This window comes from Lagopus muta, chromosome 2, assembly GCF_023343835.1.
Source record: "Lagopus muta isolate bLagMut1 chromosome 2, bLagMut1 primary, whole genome shotgun sequence".
NCBI lineage: Eukaryota > Metazoa > Chordata > Aves > Galliformes > Phasianidae > Lagopus > Lagopus muta.
The window spans coordinates 40,337,772-40,361,113 of record NC_064434.1 but is presented as its reverse complement, the minus strand read 5'-3'; the positions used below and the strand labels follow the sequence as shown (position 1 = coordinate 40,361,113).

The 23,342-nt window shown below is 34.6% G+C and overlaps 1 protein-coding gene across 6 annotated transcripts in view; it reads right to left on the bottom strand.

Annotated features, from left to right (window-relative positions):
- GRIK2 (glutamate ionotropic receptor kainate type subunit 2) overlaps nucleotides 1-23,342 on the bottom strand; it is a 349,533-nt gene that overhangs the window by 304,150 nt on the left and 22,041 nt on the right. The window lies entirely within an intron of this gene.

The window sequence follows — 23,342 nt, the reverse complement described above, 5'->3', positions numbered from 1 at the left end:
GTTAGACTGATTTCTTGGAGAGGTGCTCAAAGCTCTCAAATCCTGCATAGGAAAAACTTATAGAAAGAGACTGAAGCTGGTGAAATGAAGGTACCTCAGAGGATAAAAGTAACTTCCCACAGAATTGCTTTAGTTACTCTGAACTAAGGCATAAACTCGCTCGATTTCTACGAAATAAGAATGCGTCTGATCAGCATGTTATCTATATATATACCAGATATCATCAAGAATTAGTAAGTGATTGCCTAATATCAATTATATTTCATTTTATTCTATGTGAGATAAGAGAAAAACTGCTTCAGCTAGCTTAAAGGACAAAGTTCAAACTCTAGCAACCACATTTTATCAGCTAAAACATGGATCTGACAGAATGGGTTTAGTGGTGTACTAAATGATTAATACAGGCAATTTAAAAGTTGTGACAATTCTGGTCTCAAAGGAAATCCTTGTGAAGGTATAACACACTACAGCTATGTGACCTGAGGCTAAAAGGATCATTGTTTCATACCCAAAGCAGTAACCAAAATAAGAACTCCAGTACAAAGAAAGACTATAAATGCAAGTCTCTTTCATTGACAAAACATTAACAAAAGAAATTGAATTAATGTATCTTAACCAATGATTAAATATGTCATGGTGAGTTATATTTATGTCAAGTTAAATAGATATTTAATGAAATTAAACAAAATGAGAATGATACCAAGGCTAGAGCACTTCTCCTAAGAAGGAGTAAGACTGAGAGAGTTGGGGTTGTTTAGTCCAGAAAAGAAGGCTCTGGAGCAGCATTCCAGGACCAAGAGAGGACCTGGGAGAAAAATAAGCTGGGGCTTTTTACTAGAGCTTGCAGCAATAGGAGAAAGGGTAGTGGCTTCAAATTAAAAGAGAGTACATTTAGATTACATATAAGGAATAATTCTTTACTTAGAGGTGAGTGAGGCACCGGAACAGATTGCCTACATCCATACTCTGTAGATCCCTAGAAGCATTCAAGGCTAAGTTCTATGTAGGTTGTAGGCTTTGAGCAACCTGGTCTGGTGGGAGACCAGCAGAGGGGTTGGAACTGGGTATTCCTCAACATCCCTTCTGTAAAGGTGTAACATGGTAGAATGCACAGCAATGAGGACAGAACAGCAACGTCTCAGTCTATAACAAGGGAGGATTTGCTCAAACGCAACAGCTCACACAGAAACAAAGAGAAGAATTTATGTACCTTCAGGTACACAAGGATCTCCAGCAAGATACCAAAAAAGTAGTAAGAAAGGTAATTGACTTAGAAATCAATTTACTAAATTTTGGCCTACTTAATTTAAATAAAAGGATTTTCTAATTATGCAGCAATATAAAAAAAAAAAAAAAAAGTGAAATTAAAATTGAGCATTTGCAGAATGCAGTCAGCTAGTTAACTAGGAAACACCCAAAACTCGGTGTGTATACCTATCATTGTATCCTTGTTTAAAGACTCACACAAATAACAGTCAGAATGGCTGCACCTTTCCTCTTAATTGTTGAATAATTTATGTGAATGTATTGTAGCTGTCTTAATTAATCAAGAAAAAAATCCCTTGTGAAATGCTTAATTCAAAGCAAGAAATCCCAACATCTTACTACAAGTTAAACATGTTTTTTTTTTTCTTGATATAACTCTACGTTTGCTTGTAAAATGAGTAGACCATGTTACTATCACTGAACACTGCATTCAGGGGTTTTGGTGTTGTTGATTTTTTTCGAGACTAGTTGTACAGACAGCATAAGTTGCAGGCTGAAGAATGATTACAAACTGCAGGAGTCAGTGCAGAAAATGCTTCTTCTCTACCACATTATCAGAGACATTATATAACTGCAAAAAAAATTGGACCAGAGCACTTCAAATTTCAGAAGACTCTTAACAATCTTTCAACTGCTTGCTGCTGATTTATAGTGACATTAATAAATAAATAAATATTTAAAAAAATAATAGCAATATAGCTGTGTCTACACAAGTGTATTAAGTTACTCTCAACACAACCTGTTTAGTGAGGAGGCCCAAGGCTGGAGCACTCACTCCATTGGATCGATACAACAAGACTTCAAAAACACAGTCACAGATATCTGATTTGTGACCAGTCTGGACACATTTATTTTACCAGTTGTGTAATACACCCAGCAAAGCCTCTTCTAGAATTTGTCTTACTCTCAGTGCATCTGACATTATGAATGCTTAATTAATCCATTTTGTTCTTAGCTGCAGAAGACCTGCCTAACTCTTCATAATAGCTAAATGTTACTATTATATTTTTTAAAATATTTTATAATAATTATTAATATAATAAATAGTAATAATAAAATAGTAATAATAAATATTACTATCATAAAAATTAAAATAATTAGCAAAAATACTACATCAGACACCTGAAAGGGAACCTAAGATTTAAAACAAGTCAAGACTACCTGTTTATCTTGGTCCTGCCCAGATAGTTCAGCATTTTTTCTCAGTATTCTGTTTCCCTTCCTGGTCCAACTCAGCAATACTGTGGAAAACCTAGCCAAGAGGCAGTTCAAAGGTATGTAGGGTCTTGGGTGGAGTCCCTATGAATACAAATGCCTTTTTCTTTATAGAAATGTCAACAATTTACTCACACCTCAAACCAATATCATCTAGACTTACAGTTAAGAAACCACAAACTCACACGCTCTTTGCAGAAAAGTTTTCACATCAAATGAGAAAAGCTGGCTGCCACAGAGATTTATGCAGCATGGATCACCCAAACACAATGAAAATATGAAATACTTCCCCTCAATGCAGCAGCAACAGATTTGACAAAGATAGAGTTTCTGGTAGAAAAATCCTCAATATGTTTTCCCTGCCAAGATAGTAAGTATATATTCACATAGGAGAAAAAGAAAATCAGGCAAGCAGTAATGGCCATATTTCATGAGTGTCTGTGTAACAGCAAAGCCCAACCCAAGTTTTCAGTAGCAATTAAAAACATATTTCACATGAAGCTTTCTATGCTACATTTTTATAACTCTACATTCTACTTACGTATGCCTTCCATGTTTCATAGGCTAAAGTATATGTCCCTAGGAAGTCCACACAGGAATAGGAGTCCAATTTACTACCACACTTTTTTAAGGTTTCTTGAGAACTGCGCTTTAAGATTCTTATTTTCCTACCAATACAAGTTGGGAGATGGAAGGAATGCAGCCCCAATGAAAAAGACTGGGGGTACTGGTGGATGGAAAGCTGGACATGAGCCAACAGTGTGCCCTTGCAGCTCAGAAAGCCAAACATATCCTGGGCTACATCAAACAAAGTGTGAACAGCAGGTTGAGGGAGGTGATCCTGCCCCTCTACTCTGTGCTGGTGGGACCTCACCTGGAGTACTGCATGCAGAAAGAAGAGACATAGACCTGTTGGAGCAAATCTAGAGAAGGGACACAAAAATGATCCATGGAATGGAACACCTCTCCTGCAAGGACAGGCTGAGAGAGCTGGAGTTGTTTAGCCTGGAGAAGAGAAGGCTCCAAGGTGACCTGACAGTGGCCTTTCAAAATCTGAAGGATTGCTACAGAAAAGAAGAGGCCAGACTCTTTAGCAGGGTCTGTGGTGATAGAACAATGGGAAATGGTTTCAAGCTCAAAGAGGGTTGGATATAAGGAAAAAATCTTTCACAGTGCAGGTGGTGAGGCATTGGAACAGGTTGCTCAGGTATGTAGTTGATGCCCCACCCCTGGGTACTTTTAAGGGAAGGCTGGATAAGGTCCTAGGCAACCTGATCTCCCTTTGCGAGGGAGCTAAACTCAGTGGCCTTCAGAGGTCCTTTTCAACTCTGAGAGTTCTATGATTCTATGATTCTATTAACTCTATTCCGTAGTAACTGTAACACTTAGTGTGAAATGGCTGAGTCTGAAGTTACAAAATGTTGTGAAAAGTGATGAATGTGATAAGAATTGAAAAGGCTGTTTTCTATCTCTTCCAAAAGGCAGTGAGGGCTTGCTGGTGTTCAAGTAGTAGCTTCTAGAAGTGCAGAATCCAATAACAGGCAAGATATTGCTAGAGAAATTCTCTGGTTTTTGTGGTTTTTTTTTTTCCTTTTCCAGTAGGGACTGTTGGCCTTTCACATCTGTTTGTTATCACTTTTTTGTTGTTAACATACATTGAATATTTCAGATGAAGCCTCTAAAATGCACCTTATCTTACCCAGTGTGGAAAATAATCTTGAAGATTTCTTTGTGGATATTTTAAACTCAATAAACTGGAACACTGCATGTGAAGAATACTTAAAGCTATCAGAAAATGAGTAGTAACAAAGAGCTTTGGTGATAACTCACAGATTTCTTGAATTTCCCACATGGAAAAAAATCCATTTGTCTTTTTCTATAAAAATACAGGCAACACTTCAAATGTATGGAAGTGGCTTACAGGAAAGTTGGAGAGGGACTTTTTATAAGGGCAGGTAGTGACAGGACAAGGGAAAATGGTTTTAAACTGGAAGATGGTAGATTTGGACTAGATATTAAGAAGAAGTTCTTCACTATGAGGGTGGTGAGACACTGGAAAAGGTTGCTCCCTCCCTGGAGATGCTCAAGGCCAGGCTGGATGGAACTTCAAGCAACCTGGTCTAGAAGGAGATGCCCCTGCCTATAGCAGGGCAGTTGGAATTAGGTGATCTTAAAGGTCCATTCTAAAGAAAAGACTATATTCTGTGGGATGTAAAATGACAGTTATTTCCAGACACAAGGATAATCATATTCAGAACAAATATCTGAACATTATTAAAAATATCGCCAGTGATAATTTGCTACCTGAGAACACCCCCTTCATCCCTTGTTTAGATTATATAAAGCGTACTTGGATCTTCTCAAGTGTGGAGATTCAAGCAGGCATTGCCTCCAAAGAATTTAAAATTCACTATATAATTTATCATCCCTATCTATCAAAGGAGAAATCCAATGAACCAAAAGGTCTGCAACATTTTTCAGCTTTTTCAGCTATTTTAATAGTTTACACACTTACATTCACAGAATCACAGAATCACAGGGGTTGGAAGGGACCTCCAGAGATCATCAAGTCCAATCCCCATGCCAAAGCAGGTTCGTTACACCAGGTCACACAAGTAGGTGTCCAGATGGGTCTTGAATATCTCCAGAGAAGGAGACTCCACAACCTCCCTGGGCAGCCTGTTCCAGAGAGCTGTTCATGGAGCTAGATCTCTGTTTTGCAAGATAGAAATGCTGTTTTGATCTAGCATCACTAAACATACATTTTAAGTGCCCTAGGTTACATATTCTCCTTCTCTCTAACCTAATCCTTTTATCTGTACCTAGTGAAGTAAAAGTTGTTCTTTAATGGGGTTTCTTTGTGCTACCACTGTACAATCTCGAATAGTATGCATTCATTCATTTTTATATGACAGTATCATAGAAAGCCAAAGACAGATCTTTAACTCATTTTAAGCTGTCTTCTTCAATTTCTGTGCAATTGTTTGCTTTCCTGCCCGAAGTCTTCTTTTCTCCTTTTGTTTTCTTCTCAACAAGCAAATTAAAAGAGAAAGCTGAGAATAACTCTCTCTGACAACCAATGATTATATTTTAGTAAGGGACATCAACTGAGAAAGCCTCTGAAAGACTTATTTAGCCACAAACAAGATTATTTCCACATACTTTTTTTGAGGGGTGGGATAGCCAATAATTCTAACCAGCATACAGAATTTGCATTTGCTTGTTCAGCAGAAAATAAAAAGTATATTGACAACAAACTCGTCTCACCCATAACCTAGCTGTTTTTGTCAGCATATTGGAAAGGGATATGCTTAAATGAAGCATGTGATCTTTACTGAAACAAAGGAGAAATGACCTTAACCAGACTGTTATGAAGATACAATCCAGTTAGATGAGCACAAATGAGGAAAGATTCAAAGAGCTTGCATTACTGAAAATTTATAGATTATGATTCTAGTTTTTCCTCTTCTTTAAAATTAGGTAGATGGTTATAATCCAGGGAAATAAAGCTCTGCAAACATGGAACTGTTTTGTGAATGCAAAAATTGTACAGTGATTTGGCCTAAATTCATCCCACTGATTTGAAAATAAACTTAAATATCTAAAGTAAAGTGGGTACATCTTTTTCCCTCTCTCTGTGGACTGTTAGTCTGTGGACTATTAGCTGAATTATGTGCTCATACATCTGTCTATCCTCTACACACACTCCTACCATGAAGCTTACTGCTCTTTTGCATTTTTTTTAGCATACTATCCCCCAGTTCCCTTATTCTTTCAGGCAACAGCGCCTGAAGAGCAGAAAAAAACCCTGCAGATATTACTTTCATTTCTGTTACTTCATTTTCTAAAACAGGTCAGTCTTTCAACAGATATGTACTGAAAGTTTAACGCAGGTTATCTTTCAATTAACTGTATTCTATGGCAGTAGCTGTAGTGCTACTGTGGTTCTTCAGTAAGATAGCTGTGTGACTGAAATGCTTTGTTTCTGTGCACATTTTGATGGTGAGAAATAAATTAGAAGAACTTCATTCAAAAATTCTTTAACTTACATGCTACATCCTTAATGAATGTGAATGAAGAAAATATGTTACACTACAAAGATTCTCTCTTACTGTTCAATTGCACTCAATTTAGAAGTTTGAGAGTTGACATTCATTAAAATCTAGTATCAGGTCACATTCTATGCTGCAGAAATCTATAAAAAGTAAAGAACACTTCTCTGTTCCTTGTTTTCTAGGCCTTAATTTCAAAGTGTGTCATTAATTTTTCCACCTTTCTGAATGCAAAACAATTTTTCAGCACAGAATCAAGCAATATTCCAGACAATTACAAATTACCCATAAATGCTCCAAAGAATAGAAAGTCTTGGAGAAAAATCACTTTGTCAAACAAATTACTAGCACTATAACTTCTCTGAAAAAGACAAATGCATACGATACTATTTTCTTATTTCTTAGATTATCTTTCCTCATCTTCACCCTCCCTACTCATGTATTCCTAGAGTTCATTAAGATTGAGCCAGTATCCAACCACTAGTGACATTTTCAGACATTATATTAAAATGACACAAAATAATTCCAAAAGAGTAGTATCCAATATAAATTTTCTATTTTAACTTGAAATGGTAGTCTTCTGTATCACAATCCAGCTTTTTCATTCAAGTTAACAAAAGATTTTTCTAACTATCTAAATAGACAAAAAATACATTAAAACTTTGTATCACTAAGCTATAATGAAAAGGAAAAAAAAAGGAAAAGATTTTCTGTATTTTCAGATCTTTAGATATTTAAATAAATTCAGATAATTGGTGTCCTCTCACTACTGATAGTTGCATACTAGTCATTCCAAGTGTCCCAGCTTCTAAAAAAGTATGCCTAGCATTCTTTTAAACATCAGAGAATAAGACTGGTTCCAATAGTTTAAAATCCCTTTTTTTTTTTTTTTTTGGTTTAGAAGCTGATCTTCATAGAATTTCATTTGCAACTTGGTAATCATACTCTTTGTTTTACAATTGTACTTCTTTTACTTGTTCATATTATCAGTACTCAAGGAAATGGGAACTTTGTATGAATAATAGCAGAGAAATGGATTGCTTAGAAAAATTTTCTTGTTATGGATCAGATCCCACTCATATACAATAGCCAGTAAGAAACATCAGTCTGGTTGATGCAAGTGATGTTCTTCAAATCAGCATCCTTCTATGCTTACAGTATTATACTACTGCATGCTGAGTAGTGCAGTACATTTATCTTCTTTTCCTACCAGCCTCCTCAAGAGAAATGTCTTCATTTACAGATTTTTTTTGTTTGTTTTTCAGTGTATTATTGAAAGCTTGACCTGAAGGCTGGCACCAGAGGCAGCTTGGAGACAACCAGATTGATGGCTCTTTTGTTCACTTTCTTAACAGCAAGGGTGGTGCTGGTAGTGATGTGCCAGTTTGAAGCCTGGGTTAATTTGGTTTCCTGGTGTTGCCCTTGGGTTTTGAAGGGTCTGGAGGGCAAAATGTGTGAGAAGCAGATTATGTCCCTTGATTTCAATTCAGCCCAAAGAAGAGGAGGCTGAATGGAGGGCTCACAGTGGCCTACAGTCACTCATGAGGGGAGCAGAGGGGCAGTCTGCTCTCTGGTGACAGTGTCAGGATCCAAAGGAACAGCATGGAGCTGCATCAGGAAAGAGTCAGGTTGGGGATTAGGGAAAGGTTTTTCGCCAGAGGGTGGTGTGGTGGGCACGGAACAGGCTCCCCAAGGCAGTGGTCATGGCCCCCAGCAGCTGAAGTTCAGGAAGCATTTGAACAAAACTGTCAAACATAAGGTTTGGATTTTGGGTGGTCCTGTGTAGAGGCAGAATTTGGACTCAGTGATCCCTGTGCATCCCTTCTAATGTGGGATATTCTATGATTCTATGATTAAAGTGAAAGCTGTTAGCGTGGAATCAGACAGACATAAAAGCACTCTCTGACCAAAAAAAAAGTCCTCATAGACAGATGCAAGTCATTATTTGACAGTCTCTGAGCAATAATTGTCCATAACATCAGCTGTCTAATAGACAAAAAGAAATACAATGTCTGTCTAATATTTCCAAATATTCCATTGTCATAGTATTCAACAGTATTTTTACATTTTTATTTCCATTCAGATTTTGCTGTAAAAAATAAATGAGTTCAGCACAATAATATTTAATTCCATGTAAGAGTGAAAATATATATGCATATCCTTTATGTATTTTTGAGTACAGGATTATATATAATCTTGGCAGATATTATTATATATTCAGTCTTCTTTATTTTTAATACTGTATAATCACTGCGATTGTAGTTTCTTCTCTTAAAAAAAAAAAAAAAAAAAAAAAAAGTAATACTTGATTGCTGTAAGTTTTAGGGAGATATCTATGGCATTGGGGGAAGACAATTTTATTCAACATAGTTCTGGAATAACATGTTTTCAGATGCACTCTCATTTCCTAGAGTTTAAAAACAAAAGCAATATGTATAGCTAAATAATCTATTAGTTCTTTTTTTGAAGAAGTTGTGCTGCTGAGAAATCAAATGCAAATTTAAACCATACCTGTTCATCTTATTTTATATATCACCAAATCAAAAATAATCACACAATATTGTAATATAATGTTCCAATATAAAGGATAATTAATATCTGGACTAAAATCCAACTTTTGAAGGTAATACACTATTTTTTTTGCAATATTTATTTTAATTCTAAAAAGCTATGTTGCTATTGCTACACACACTACTTTCCAGAGACAGAAAACCATGGGAAATATTGTGAACCATTTTTTTTCATTTTCAGTATTCACTGATCTCTGTAAAATACATACATTGACAGATTTTGTTTTCCCCTATCTGCAAATAACATCAGTTGCTAAAAAATCAAACCTATTGATTAAAAAAAAAAAACAAAACCTAGAAATGTGAGGGCAATATGATTTGTTGGATAACTAATCAATCATATACATTCACACAGTTCAAATCAACAGCATTTCCACCTAACATTTAAAGTACCACTCAGGGATGAGAAAAAAATTAGCACAGAGAGATTAATTCTTTCACAGTCCACACTAGCTAGATCTCATCTAGGCAAAGAAGATCAGTCTCTGCATCTGTTTCTATGGTAACAGTAAATTCCCTTCCAATATGTAGAAATATAGCACTGAAGGAAATATCTAAAATCTTTTTTATCAAATAGAAGAAACTTGTCAGAAATATATTTTCTAGATTTATCTTGTTCTTCCTTAAATACAATTTTGTGTCGTGCACCACCATTCCTGTGTGTGATTCACAAAACTCTCTGAGGCGGATTCCTGGCACTCAGAGACCAGTTTTGTACATACACAGCACTGTCTTTAAATTTCTTTGCTTAACCTCCCAGAAACCAAGATTTGAGAGTTATTTAGAGCCACTGTTGTGTCTTTCCTTAGGAACATTTTGCATGGCTAAGACCGTTCTAGTTTCCTCTTTTAAGGCAAGTTTTGGTTCGCTGATTATCCCACTAACTTTTCTTTGTACTACTTGGAGTTGGACTTGATATTTCTGGGTCCCTTCCAACTCAGGATACTTTTTCCATTTCAGATAGATAACTTTATTGAATATAGGTGACCATAATGGTCTACCTTTTTCCAAGTCCATTCTGTAGTGCTTTGATATTCCATTTCTACCTCTTATTATTTCTTTTTCAATCATATTCACACCCTGGTGCTACCTAATGTATACACAAAGTATATGTTAGTGACTGCAAATTTTGTCCTCACAGTTCTGGTTTTCTTGGTCTTACAAGAAATAAGGAACATCGGTGTCAAAACAGAACTCGAGAAACATCATCTCTAATTTTTCCCATCAGCATAGTCTGTATCACCTCCTTTTCAAAGCGTTTTATTAAACCATCCTATCGTAATGGTCACCTTTTCTAGTCTAACTATTACATATCACATGCTGTATCTTGTCAAAAAGTCTACTAGAGATTAGATCTACAGTACTTAATTTAGTAAAAATAATACATCATTACATAGATTCAGCAATAAAAATACAGTTCATAAAACATCTTTTTCCAGTTCCACTTGCTTGTTAAGTCTCTGTCTAAAGCTTTTGTTTCCCCCAAAATATAGTCAAAAGCTTTGCCAGCAGTTTAATATGGACTATATGGAATATAAGATGTTGTACACTTGATAATGAACTATGGTTTGTTAATGCCCTATGGTTTGCTAACAATTGAATCTATTAAAATTTTGTCTTTTTTGAGTATGTGGAAAGGAAAATTACCTACATCCTTACTTTCAAAACACAAAAATGTTCCAGTTTTATTTTCCAGTTTTAGTAATTTTAATTTTCAAACTTCCTGAACAAGTTATTGTTCTATTTTTGGCCATGCTCTAATTTGTATTATGACTACCATTAACCTTCCCAAACACTGAAAAAAGCATTTATATTTTACGTCATCCCAAGATTGTATACTGTTTAACTTATGGTCACTAGAAGACAGCTTGCATAAACTTTTCTTGTTTAGATTTTGTTTGGTTGTTGTAGGCAAGCAATCTTTTCATATTAGTTTCCTTAGAAGTCTAATTTATCTTGACTTCAGACAACTTTTATTTTATTTTTGTTTCTTTGTTCCAAAAAATTTCTCACTTCAGCTGCTTCTACCAAGCCAGTTCCCTTTCTTTACCAAAGTTTGCCCTTTAAAACTGAGAACATTCATTATTCTTATTCAAACTCCAGTTTAAATTTCAGTTCCTGCCACTTAGAGAAGAAAAGTCTAGGGTAAATTTCTGTCAAATTACTAGTAAAAAAAAAACTTCTAGCCTTTTTATTTAATTATTGGTAATATTTTTCTACTAATTACTAATTATTTTCTTGATAAAATAATATTTTCTATAGTGAAATAATCAGAATTCCAGACAATTCACCTCCCTGTTTCATAACAGGAGTCTCTTGCTTTATCTGTATAAAATAATGTCCTAGTCTCAAATGGGACAGAGTTAATTTTCTTCCTACAAGTTGGTGTAGTCCTTATAATTTCCCATCAGTTTATCAGGAGTATTATGAAGCAGAGAGTAGAAGAAATATTAATACATTTATAAAATCTTAAAAGCTGTTGAAAAGTCAAAAATATCAAATGCAAAAGTAAGTGTAAATATTTAGAAATAAATAAGGTTTTTGTACCACATCAGTAAACACTAGATGTATCCTCTTTTCCACATCCTCTGTGGAATTAATCACTAATGGCCAAAAAATTAAAATAATTTACCTCATATTTTCCATATTTTTGAAATATTAATTAATACAAATATCTGAATATAACCCTTTAAAAAATTAAAAAAAAGTGAGACATTCGATCAAATAACAATCTTGCATTATTTTTACTATTCAACTGTAGTTTCTACAGAAAAGAGAACATTTTCCTCAAAATCATGTTACACTCTCCACTGTTGGAAATGCCAACCAACTTTTAGAAACAGAAAGGAAGAAGACAAAAATTAATTGGACCTTACAGGAATTGGGTGGGAAGAAGGAAATGGGAGATGGCAAAGAACTCATTCAGTTACACAAAGTACAAGCTTTTAGACTGAGTTTCATAATTGTAGAAATTAAAACAAGCAGAACAGACTTTGAAACATTTGCTAATAAAATAGCGTTCTCTGCTGTACTTCAATAGATCTTGTGTCACACTCACTAGTCTTTTTTTACAAAATAATGTCGGACAGAGGCATGAATTATGTTTCAGTTCAAGAGAGCAGAAAACGTATTTTCACATGAATTAAGTCTGATCTTATAGTCCCCATATGAAAATTAGGATAAATTAGTGTGTATTTCAGGTGCTCAATAAATCAAAATATATCCACTCTGTCTTTTTGTAGCAGAGTTATGGCAAGAAAGAAAAGTTACGCTAGTTTGTCAATGACATCACTGTGGTGCTTCCATTTTTAGGTTCAAATACGCAACAAAGTAAAGGAGTTTATAAAGATCAATGCCACACACTTTTCTTGTAAGCAGATTGACTTAGGATTTGACACATGTAATCACATCACTTCTTAAAATATAGGGTGGACATAAGTATAAGCAAACAGACACAAATGCATTCTTATTCTGATATGCAATATTCCAGCAAAGAAAAATAAGTCAACTCAAAATAGGAATAAAACAAATTAATCATCTTCTTTAAACCTGAGAATATGTTTGTATTTGATCATGTCAAATACAAAAGTGGAATTAAAATGTTTTAATAGTCAGTTACATTTGTATTTGCATTTAAAATTTTAAATTCCTAAAATTTTATTTTTTCTATCAGTACTTGATCTCAGTGTAGCCTTTCTGTTCACTCAGCTTCTGCAACACTTCTGGCAGTGAGGGCATCTACCTAGCAGGTACATACACACTACCAGGGCCCAAGGAACTTTGTGTTCCAGCATGGGGTGTTTTCAGTCTACCTTAACCCAAGAAGAAAATTCAATTGAAATGAATGTTACATTCACAGTATTTTTGAAGGTCTGTTGTCTTTGGCAACATATATACTCAGCAGCAGCTCTCATATAGTCACGGTCTACAGAAGAGGAGTGTAACTCTGGTTCTCTCTTATAGCACCCAGACCACAATGTAGATATAGGAAAATACATATCAGTAAGATAATACAGTGATAGAGAGCTACAAGAGTTCCTACTGTAGTGAAAATAATTTGGGTTATTTTTTTCCCAAGTAGAATCAACATTTTTAAGGGTGCTTTAATTATTATTATTTTTTAAATGAATAAAAGATTTTTGACAAGTTGGCTGTTTCAGGGAACTTTTTACCCCAAACCAAGCAAAATTCTGCACCACAGTTTGTATTCTCTTCCTGTAGATAGCTCTCAAAGTTAACATTCACATTTGATGACACTACTTTTTTGCTTTAGCAGCAATTGCTTGTGATATGTAAAATATTTCCCTATTAAACCTTTATCTTAGTCTAAGAATGTGTAATATTTTCTTTTTTTAAAAAAACTTGTACTTCATTTCCACATAAGAAAACATAATTACTAGCCAGTAACAAAGTCCTCATCATTAGAGCATGCCTTCTTTGATACAACGAAATTTATGCTTAAGTCTTTTCTGTTCAAGTAAATACGGGTTTCATTGTCCTCCAAGAACACCAAATGCTTCTTTTGTATTATTATTATATTTATGATTGTTAAGAAAAAATCTGAATAGAGTTTAGATTTCCCTCACAAAAGAAGTGAATTTGGCTAACAATAAAATTATTCCTGATTTATGAATGTGGGTGAATAAATCAATATCCATTACTGTGAGTGCTGTATGGATAAACTATTTTTTCTGTTACAGTGTTAATGATCCTAACAAAATCACATATATCTATTATTTAACTAATACTGAGATTCTTTCCTGGGAGAGATAACACCAGAGTTTTGTTTATTTGTTTTTCAGATACCAGATGTTTTTTTATCACAGTCAGCATCATTTCTCTTTCATATTTAGCTGCCTACCTGGATTGAAGTACATGCTTTATCAAAACAGTCTTTAGAATATCAAATATACAGGGAATATGTATTGGGTTTTGTCTAGACATACAGTGCAGAACATCGGAGAAGTTGCAGTGCATTGCACTCATCCTTATAGTCTAAATTGAAACATCTATTCATGCCATGAGAAACTAATCAATTATTTTGACAAACTTCACTGAAAAAATAGATCCCCTAAATAACAATATAGTACTTCAGTTTGGAGTATTTATATTAGCTTCACTGCATATATTCATTTCTTAGCTTGAAAAAAAAAAATTACCAAACTACTGTAATTAGAACAAAGAAATGACAAAGTACCTTACTGAAAATCATCTGATATTAACTTAACAGTATGACTGCTGTGGTATTTTCTTGAGTTCAATAAAAGCAATGACTTAACTTTTATTTTTCCTTCTGTTATAGAGACCCAGAGTTGAAAAGCCTAAATTTTATTCTTCACCCCAGTCGGCTGCCATTGAATTCTATCATCTAATTCCTTATCACCTAAAGCCAGTAATGCAGCCAGTGGGGGCTGCTTTTTTTTCAGACTCTAAACCTGACAAAAGTTCTGCTTTTGAGCATGCCTAGAAGCACTTAAGGCTCAACAGCAGCAAGAAAACTCAGTACTCAAGTCAGTCTTAGACCTACTGTTGTGCACAAATAGATGAGGAATTCCTTCATCTATTTTGCCTGCAGTTTTTAATCTGATAGGTGGTGTTAAAGCATGCCTATTGGATTTGGCTTCACATGAAATATCACAACAGCTAGAGGAAGAAATGGTTTTCCTAATTTTTCCAGTGCCTGATATACTCATTCGCCTCAATCCTGTAAGAATTTAAATCTATGCATTAGCCTTGAAGCTGATTGTCTTAACCGTCAAATCATTGAAAATTCAAAGCTAATAGAATTGGTGACTGTTTTTAATCCCTGCTGTTGAAGCATTTCTGTTTTACATAAGAGCATTCAAAATTCAAAAGACCAGCAGAGGAAGAAAGAGCAGTATAAAACTTAACAGATTAGGAGGAGTCATGGGGCTCAGTCTTTTGCCTCAAGGATTATTATCACTTTAACGGCCAAGGGATAAAAAAAAAGTCATTTTGTGTTCAGGACTCTTCCAAGCTAGACTGTTAACCACTGAGTTAGAAAGTTATTTTCTCTCTTACAGTTACTGCCTCAATAAATCATTAATTATATTACAAAAATTAAGACAGTATTAGCAGTACATGTGCGATAGATGTGGGTTTAAATGCCTTACATACAGAAGAAAAAATTCAGAATTACCATACCCTGCACTAACAGTGGTAAAACGGGTCATCTTCTCTAGTAGACTTTCAAATAAAATGTGATTAAAATGCTGGTAGTTCTGTTTTTTTTTTTTTTTTTTCCCTTTTTAAAGGAAATTTGGTACACTACCTTTAAAAAAAATCTTGAGATAGGAAGCCACTTCCTTACAGTTATGGACAGTGTCTAAACCCAGTTCAAGAGCCATTCCCCACTTCTCTGCTTACCTGTGATAACTTCTAGACTATAAACTAGTTTTCTGAGACTTCCTCTTTCTCCCCAAGTACTCAATAGCTATCCTGAATAACCTATTCATCCTATAAAATGTTTTTTCCACAGAATCATGGAATCATAGTATCATTTGAGTTGGAAAGGACGCTTAAATTTCATCTTGCCCAACTCCCATCCAATAAACAGGGACACCTACAGCTAGACCAGGTTGCTTAGATCCACATCCAGCCTGATCCTTAAGGTCTCCAAGGATGGGGTATCCACCACCTCCCTTGGCAACCTGCTCCAGTGCCTCACCAACATTATCATAAAGAACTTTTTCCTTATATTCAATCTAAATCTCACCTCTTTTAGTTTGAAACAATTTCCCCTTGCTCTATCACAACAGATCCTGCTAAAGTGAGTCTGTCCTCTTCTTTCTCACAACATCACTTTACATATTGAAAGGTCTCTAACAGGTCTCCCCAGAGGTTTCTCTCCTCTAAGATGCAGATTCTCAAATGGAGTTACTGTAATGAACAACTGAATACCAACATGACTCTGATCATCACATCATCTGGATCTGTCCAGTTAGGATAATGTGTCACAAAAACTCAACATGAAAAGAATTTGGCAGTAATTTTCTTTTTTTCATAGAATAATAGAATAGAAAGATCATCTAGTTTCAACCCTCCTGCCATGGGCAAGGTCACCAACCACTACACCAGGCTGCCTACAGCCACATCCAGCCTGGTCTTGAATGCTTCCAAAGATAGGGCATCCACAACCTGTCTGGGCAACCTGTTTAAATAAATATATACAAATTCTAAATTTTTTTCCATATATATTTCAAATTGTTTATTTTTTGTTTAATTGAAAATATTTACCCTCAAAAAAGACTTTACTGCAGCACTGAAGTTACTAAATAACAGCAGTCTCTCCCAGTGCAGAACCTGATTAAATTTCTCGACATTGCTTACACTGGAAGAAAGTGTCATAGATTTGGTATGTAACTCACATAAAATAATGGAAGGAAATTGTAAGACAATAAGAAACACAGCTTTTAAAGGATGTTAGAAATCTTTGTAGATCTATTCAAACACAAACAGGGCTTGGAGTAGGTATTTAACTGTGAGTTACCATTATCATTCAAGCAGAGTTTGTTTTGAAATTGAAGAGATGTAGATCTCAATTGGTACATTTTTGCTTCAAAGCATGTCCAGACAAGTTGGCCCTGAGAGTCAATATTGAATATCCTGCCAATTGCCTCAGCAGGCCTCTTTCAGCAATATGAGTTTTGATTTTTTTGGGGAAGTGTTGTGTGTTTCTCTGTCTGCTCTACATGATTGGTGAAACTTACAAAGCCCAGGCACGCATACAAAGATATGACTGAAACTACATGCATCCAATGAATCAAACTGGTCTAAAATGCTTTCACATGCTTCTTTGTAATCCCTATCTAGTTCAGGAGGCTCACAACTCAATTTTGCATTTGTTCAGGAAGAAATGGCTTCTCAGTAATGTGCAAGCAGCCATTCAGACACTGAAATTTCCCCAAAGTCAGTAGAAGTCCTCCTTCCAAATGTGAAAGCAAAATTACTGGCAGATGAGCAGTGGCAGTTCTACTTATTTCAAATCCATTACATTCAGCAAAAATTTTTTAAGGAGATTATCTTCCTTTCATTATCTGATATTTGCTGTAAAACTCATTTTCTACTTGGAATAATTCTTTCTTTTTCTGGCAGAAAAATAAGAACTACAGTGGAATGTTGGAAATGACGAGGTTTTATTTCAAGAGGAGAAAACAGGATGCAGAAATACTCACTGGCTTCCCATGTTCCACTGATATATTTCTTTGGATGGTGTCTGAGCAGATATATAGAAAAAAAGAGTATTGGCAGGATAAAAGGACTTATAAATATAGTGAGTCCCTCAAGACTATACTTTCTCCATGAATAAAAGTAGTGGCTCCATATGACTGCACAGTGTATCTATTTCAGAAAGCCAAAGTGAACAAATGGATCCTTTCCACACTATCAGTACTATGGTGTTTACTAGAAACTAGTTGAGCAAGAGAGAAAGACCAGATTATGCATTAAATATATATATACATATATGTGAATAAATACATTTATATACACATATCATCCATTAGAACTAATCACCTCTCTAATTTTTAGATGCCAGTGGTGCATGCTACTTACATGCCATTTAGAATTTCTATGCAGCTACACAAAGAGGAAATTAAAGATTATATCTGAAAAACAGTTTAAAATATGGTCACAATGCGAATGAAATGAAACATTAAAGATGCTGGGTAAGTTTTATTCTGATTTACAGCAGCAATGCTATCATGTCTGTAATGACATTACACTGGTATAAAGAGGAGATAAATATGACCCAGTGAAACAGTGCATTAATTTTGGAAGTAAGATAGGAGTAAGGGTTAGATCTATATGGATATCTGAGCCTAACCTCAGGGTAAATTCCGCAGCTAAAATCCTTGAGTAATTTAAGGGTGCCAGTAGATGATCAGCATTAGTAATCTTATCATTCCAAATAAGTAGCTGGTGGGCTGCCACAGCATAAGAATTGACTGGAACACAACTGAAATTCTACCCCTTCTTGAAGCACAGACACCTTCCTTCAGTCTTCAGTTGCAAAGCCTGAGATAATCTGGAATTCATAAACCTGATCCACCTTCAAGATTTATGTGCATATTTTTCCCTTGTGCTCACAGCTATCTTTTATATAAGAATCTTGCAGAGAAATAATTTAGCTAGTTAGGCAGAGACATGAGTTCTATACTTTCCTTACAAAAAGAGAAAACAAAGTTTCACCTTCCAACTGCATTCAAAGTTCTTAACCATCAGGATAAAATTCAGAGACTAGTAATAAAACAACGCAGCATGTGGGTGAGCTACCAGTAGTGCAAAAATATTTACACTCTAGTATAAATAAAATCCAGTATATGGACGTGAACAGATGATGAATAGAAAAATAAAAACAAAAAAAGTAAGAGAGAGCATGAGTTAAATGATAGACAGTAAGTTCTGAACTAGGGAACCTAACCACTGGAAACTGCATAGGGGAGATCTAAGGAGATCTCAGTAGACAGCAATGAAGTTACTTGACTGAAAATGAAAGACAGTAGAGAATCATAGAATAGAATCACCAAGGTTGAAATCCACATCTGTGTACCTGTGTAATCTGTGAAGATTTCATGAGATGCTGATTAGAATCTGATATTTGTATATGTGCAGCAGATAGGTATATATGTGCACCAGAAGTGCTGAATGTACAGAATTAAGATTTCACTGAAATTAAGAGAATAATGAGATGCTACAGAATTTAAAATATATACAGACACACTAGTATAAATGTAGAGTTCTATGAGCCACAAAACAAATTTGATTAGATTCTATAGCAATATTCCTTTAGACAATATTCAGCAATATTCCTTTAGACAATAAGAAAATATGACCTGTTACTGCTTTTGATGACTAGTTGAGAGATAAACAAGATATTTTGTCTCAGTTTCACAGTTCAATAATGTAAATACCCGTGACTACCCAGTATCTGGTCAGTTGTCCACATTATGGCTCATCAAAAGAAAACTGAGGAAAAATTTAAGAACATACAGTTTTCAGTAATAAAATTCATCTACATGCTACTCCCTTAAACTGCAGAAACAACTGGAATCTGATTTAGATTATAATAGAGTTAGGATGAAAATTAATGTGTGAATTTACACGATTAGTTTTAATTAAACTGATGTGATAATATAAGAATGCATTATTCTTCTTTGGATAGATAAGCTCTATACTTTCTAGTCAATGCCTTTGTTTTATTTGCTAATTAACAGGAGATCCAATATTGATACATTTTAAACTTGTGAAGATAACACATCATTTTACAATTGGCTTCTCTCAAGTGAATATCAACATCAAGACCACAACAGCAACACAAAAAGGATAGCATTCTGTAGTGGTATAACCTGGCAGGTAACTAAGCACCAAACATTCATTCATTAACCTCTACCTTCCCACTGAGATGAGGGAGAGAACTGGGAAGAAAGTAAAGTAAGTGGACTGCAATAAAAACAGTTTTATAGGAAAGAAAAGGGGCTTAGTTAGTGTTGGGGAATTGTTAGGTCATGGCTTGACCTGGTGATTGAGCACCTACTGACTGGAAAACTGAAACAGAACAGCAAAGTTTTCTGGGAGCTGTAGTACATTTCTCATCTTCTGACACTCCTGGTGCACTACATAATGTGATGATGTGGAATAGCGATAACAAAAATCACAGAACCGTGACATCCAATGTTCCACTTCTGCCTTAGAAGACAGTTGCCTTTTCATTGCTGATCTTCCACCAAGCTCAGCTGACCTTAACAGGAACTGTTTATTCATGTTACTGTGGGACAGAACTTTAAAAAAAAAAAAAGTGGCCTCTTGCAAGATTATCATAGGCCAGTTTGTGAACCTACTGTAGAAAATAATAATAATAATAATAATAACGCACAGAGGCAAATTAGTACCTAACTTAAACATGTTGCTACCAAGCTTTGTCATCAAAAGCTTTTAAAATTTTTAGATTTGTCTTTCTTTCAGGATAAATTTCTCCCTAGAAAGCAACATAAACTCATAACTATTTCTTTTGTTTTCCTTTTGGTTTTGCCATTACAAAATACATCGACTTTAGAATCAGTGTATTTTTTAGTTTTATATTCAAAGCTCTGCGCAATCCACAAAAGTGTAATGCATAAAGAAAATGTATTTAATGGTTCAAAAGAAACGTGCATTTTCTCTGCATGCCTGATTTTATCTCTTCAGAATACTCCCTTTCCCAAAACTGTTTTCAGTTAGAAATGTTTTTCTTTAATGCCATAAATAACATAGTTGCATTATGCTACAAATTTGAAATGAAATAGCTTCTGAATGTATCATTGCTAATAAAACAATGAAACTATCCTTATTAAACACAGTTAACAGTGATGATCAATTCAGGCTATATGCCTGACAGTTCAAATATATATTTGCCATAAGACAGGTTTGCAAGTCTTAAATGGTTTCACATTTCTCTAAACCACTCTAAGAGCATAACATGAATATTTTAAGCAGCTTAGTTTTGATTTAAATATATTTGCTCAGGATATGCTGGCAGCATCCCAAAATGCAGTGTAATACCCCTAAAGCTGGCAATCCCAAACTCAATTTAAGAAAGAAGATAATATGGACTAGCAGCATTAAAGCAAATAAAGTCAATTAACTGTTTTTTTTTTCTTTAATTTGTTTTTTCTAGCTTAAATTACAAAGGATGGATAAAGCTGTGGCATTAATGAAGAAAGAAATTAATGAAAATGAATTAGAAATAAAAGAAAGACAAAAGTCCAGGAGCCATTATTCATTACTCAACTATTAATATGTGGTTGCAGGTGTATAGTAATATTCATTTATTTAGTCATTCTGCAGAATGGAAACCTACCCACTGGAATCTTGTAGACATTCACCAGTATCTTATCATAGAACCAATACGTTCGTATGAAAGCATTTACTTCCTCTGGGGGAAAAAGAAAGAAAGAAAAGGAAAGAAAAAAAAAAAAAAAAGGAAGAAAATATACTTAAGTTTCTTATTTATTTCCATGCAAACTACAAAGAGCACAATGACACTAATTGATAGAACAAATTCTCACTATTTTGCAACACAGACACCACCATTAGATATGTATTTTTTGCCAGTGATGAGCAAGAGCCTGCATGACATGCCTGTAAATATCTGCACTAGCAGATGTTACCCACTGTCTCTGTCACCACTGATGAAATGCACCATCCATTGCCTCTCTGTAGTGACATCCACTGGCTGGTCTTCATAAACGTTCAGCAAGCATCAGTCAATGTCAGTGAGTACGGATTTTTCCTCACAGATAAATTCAATTCCACGCCTTTGCTTCAAACACACTTCCATGTCAGACACCATTGTGTCAGACTGCCCCTCTGCTGACATCTGTCACACAGCAACAAAAAGTCATGAAATATTGGTGGAAAAGTTAAACTTCCACCACCAATATCTGCCTCTGATGTTGTGAACCAACATAGGTTTTACTTATGGAAAATAACGTGTTGCAAAAATCCCACCAGATTGTCTTTTTCTAAGATTTCCCTTATAAGTAAAGATTAATTCACTTATGCAGCCTGCTGTACGCGTATATTGAGATACGGGTATTTAGATGTTTCAAAATCAAGATAACAGGGAAATTGTTGTTTTATAAAACAGTTACAGCATAGTAGTATATTTCACAAATGAAAACAAAATGTTTATATATTTTAGTTACTGTTTGAAAGTATGTCCTCTTTTCCTGCCTACACTTCAGCCAGCTTTAAAGCAGAAAGAGCAAGTTCATTTCATGTGATACTCTCTATATACACTGGGTGCATTCACAAAAAACAACTGTTTATTAACTTGCAAGTAATTAGCATTCACTAATATCTTACATTAAGTAAAATTTTATTTTTAATTGTATGTTATATTTCCAATGACATAAAAAGTCAACAAAATGAACTTTACCAGAAGAGCATGCTATATTTCTCATCAATTATGTATCAGAGTTCACAAAGAGTTCATTCTCTAGAACGTTATAGCATATGTATATCCATATGCTTTGTTTGTAGATCCATCTGTTTTGATTTGATATATATACTTCAAAATAACATTTACTTTAATTTCAAGTGCATGAAGTGAAATAGTGTCCATATTTGCCTAGAATAAAATGTAAATACATCAATGACTACTTATCCTAAAGATTTAAAACAGGACACAGATAATTCAAAACTACTATTTCAAACAGCACTGCACTGTCGAATCAAATGAACTGATTATATATACATATAGATATATATATTTTTTTAAGATGTGGTTTTGGCTTTTTTTCCCCCCACAGGCTAGACTGGTTCTGAAAGATGTTTAGCAGTAATGAAGGACATCAAAACTCGGTGAATTTATCCATCCATCATCAACACCAGAGAAGCCCGTAAATTACAAGATGCAGCCACTTTAACAGCCAGGAAGAATACAAATTATATATGATTTAAGAAATACCTTCATTTTTAAACCTTGTGTTGTAAAGTTCCATATACCTACCTAAGATTATAATTTAAATACCGTTAAGTACTCCAGAAACAGAGAAGAACAAACAAGAATAACAGATTATCAAGCAAATCCATATTCCACAATGTTATGAACATCCCCTGACTGTCACTGAAGGTGAGAAATTAATTCTTCAACTCTTACATTCCTTATTGGCCACAAAAATAAGTTTTCCATATCTTTAATTTAGTTAAAAAATCACCTGTGAGAAGGGGATTTCACCAACAAAACACTCAAATAGTTGAAAGAAATAGTTGATCTCCTAGTGGTCAAAATTCAACATACCAGCTCTCTAAGTTGGATGGACTTGTACTGGTACCAAATCCTGTATGAACTAAAATGTAGCCCCATTCTTGATGAATAATATAATATAATAACACAGGAGACACAGCAAATATTTTGTCTCTCATTTCATCAATGCAATCCTTCATTGCGTTATTAATTGGAAAGGGGGAGCAAGACAGTTTATGACCAGTTCAGAAGAAAAAAAGGAATTGAATCTAGAGTCAGTATTCCAGTATTATTTGTAGCTGCATTTTCCTTAGCAATCATCTTCATATTAAGTATAAGGAATTCTATTTAAATGATTCAAATCAAAATCATTTATTATTTTAAAATAAAAGAATCAATTAATAAGAAATGATTAGATTATATGATATTAATTTTGGATAGCAGGATCAATGATTTTAACATTGATCTTAGCTGAAGATTTGATGGACACTT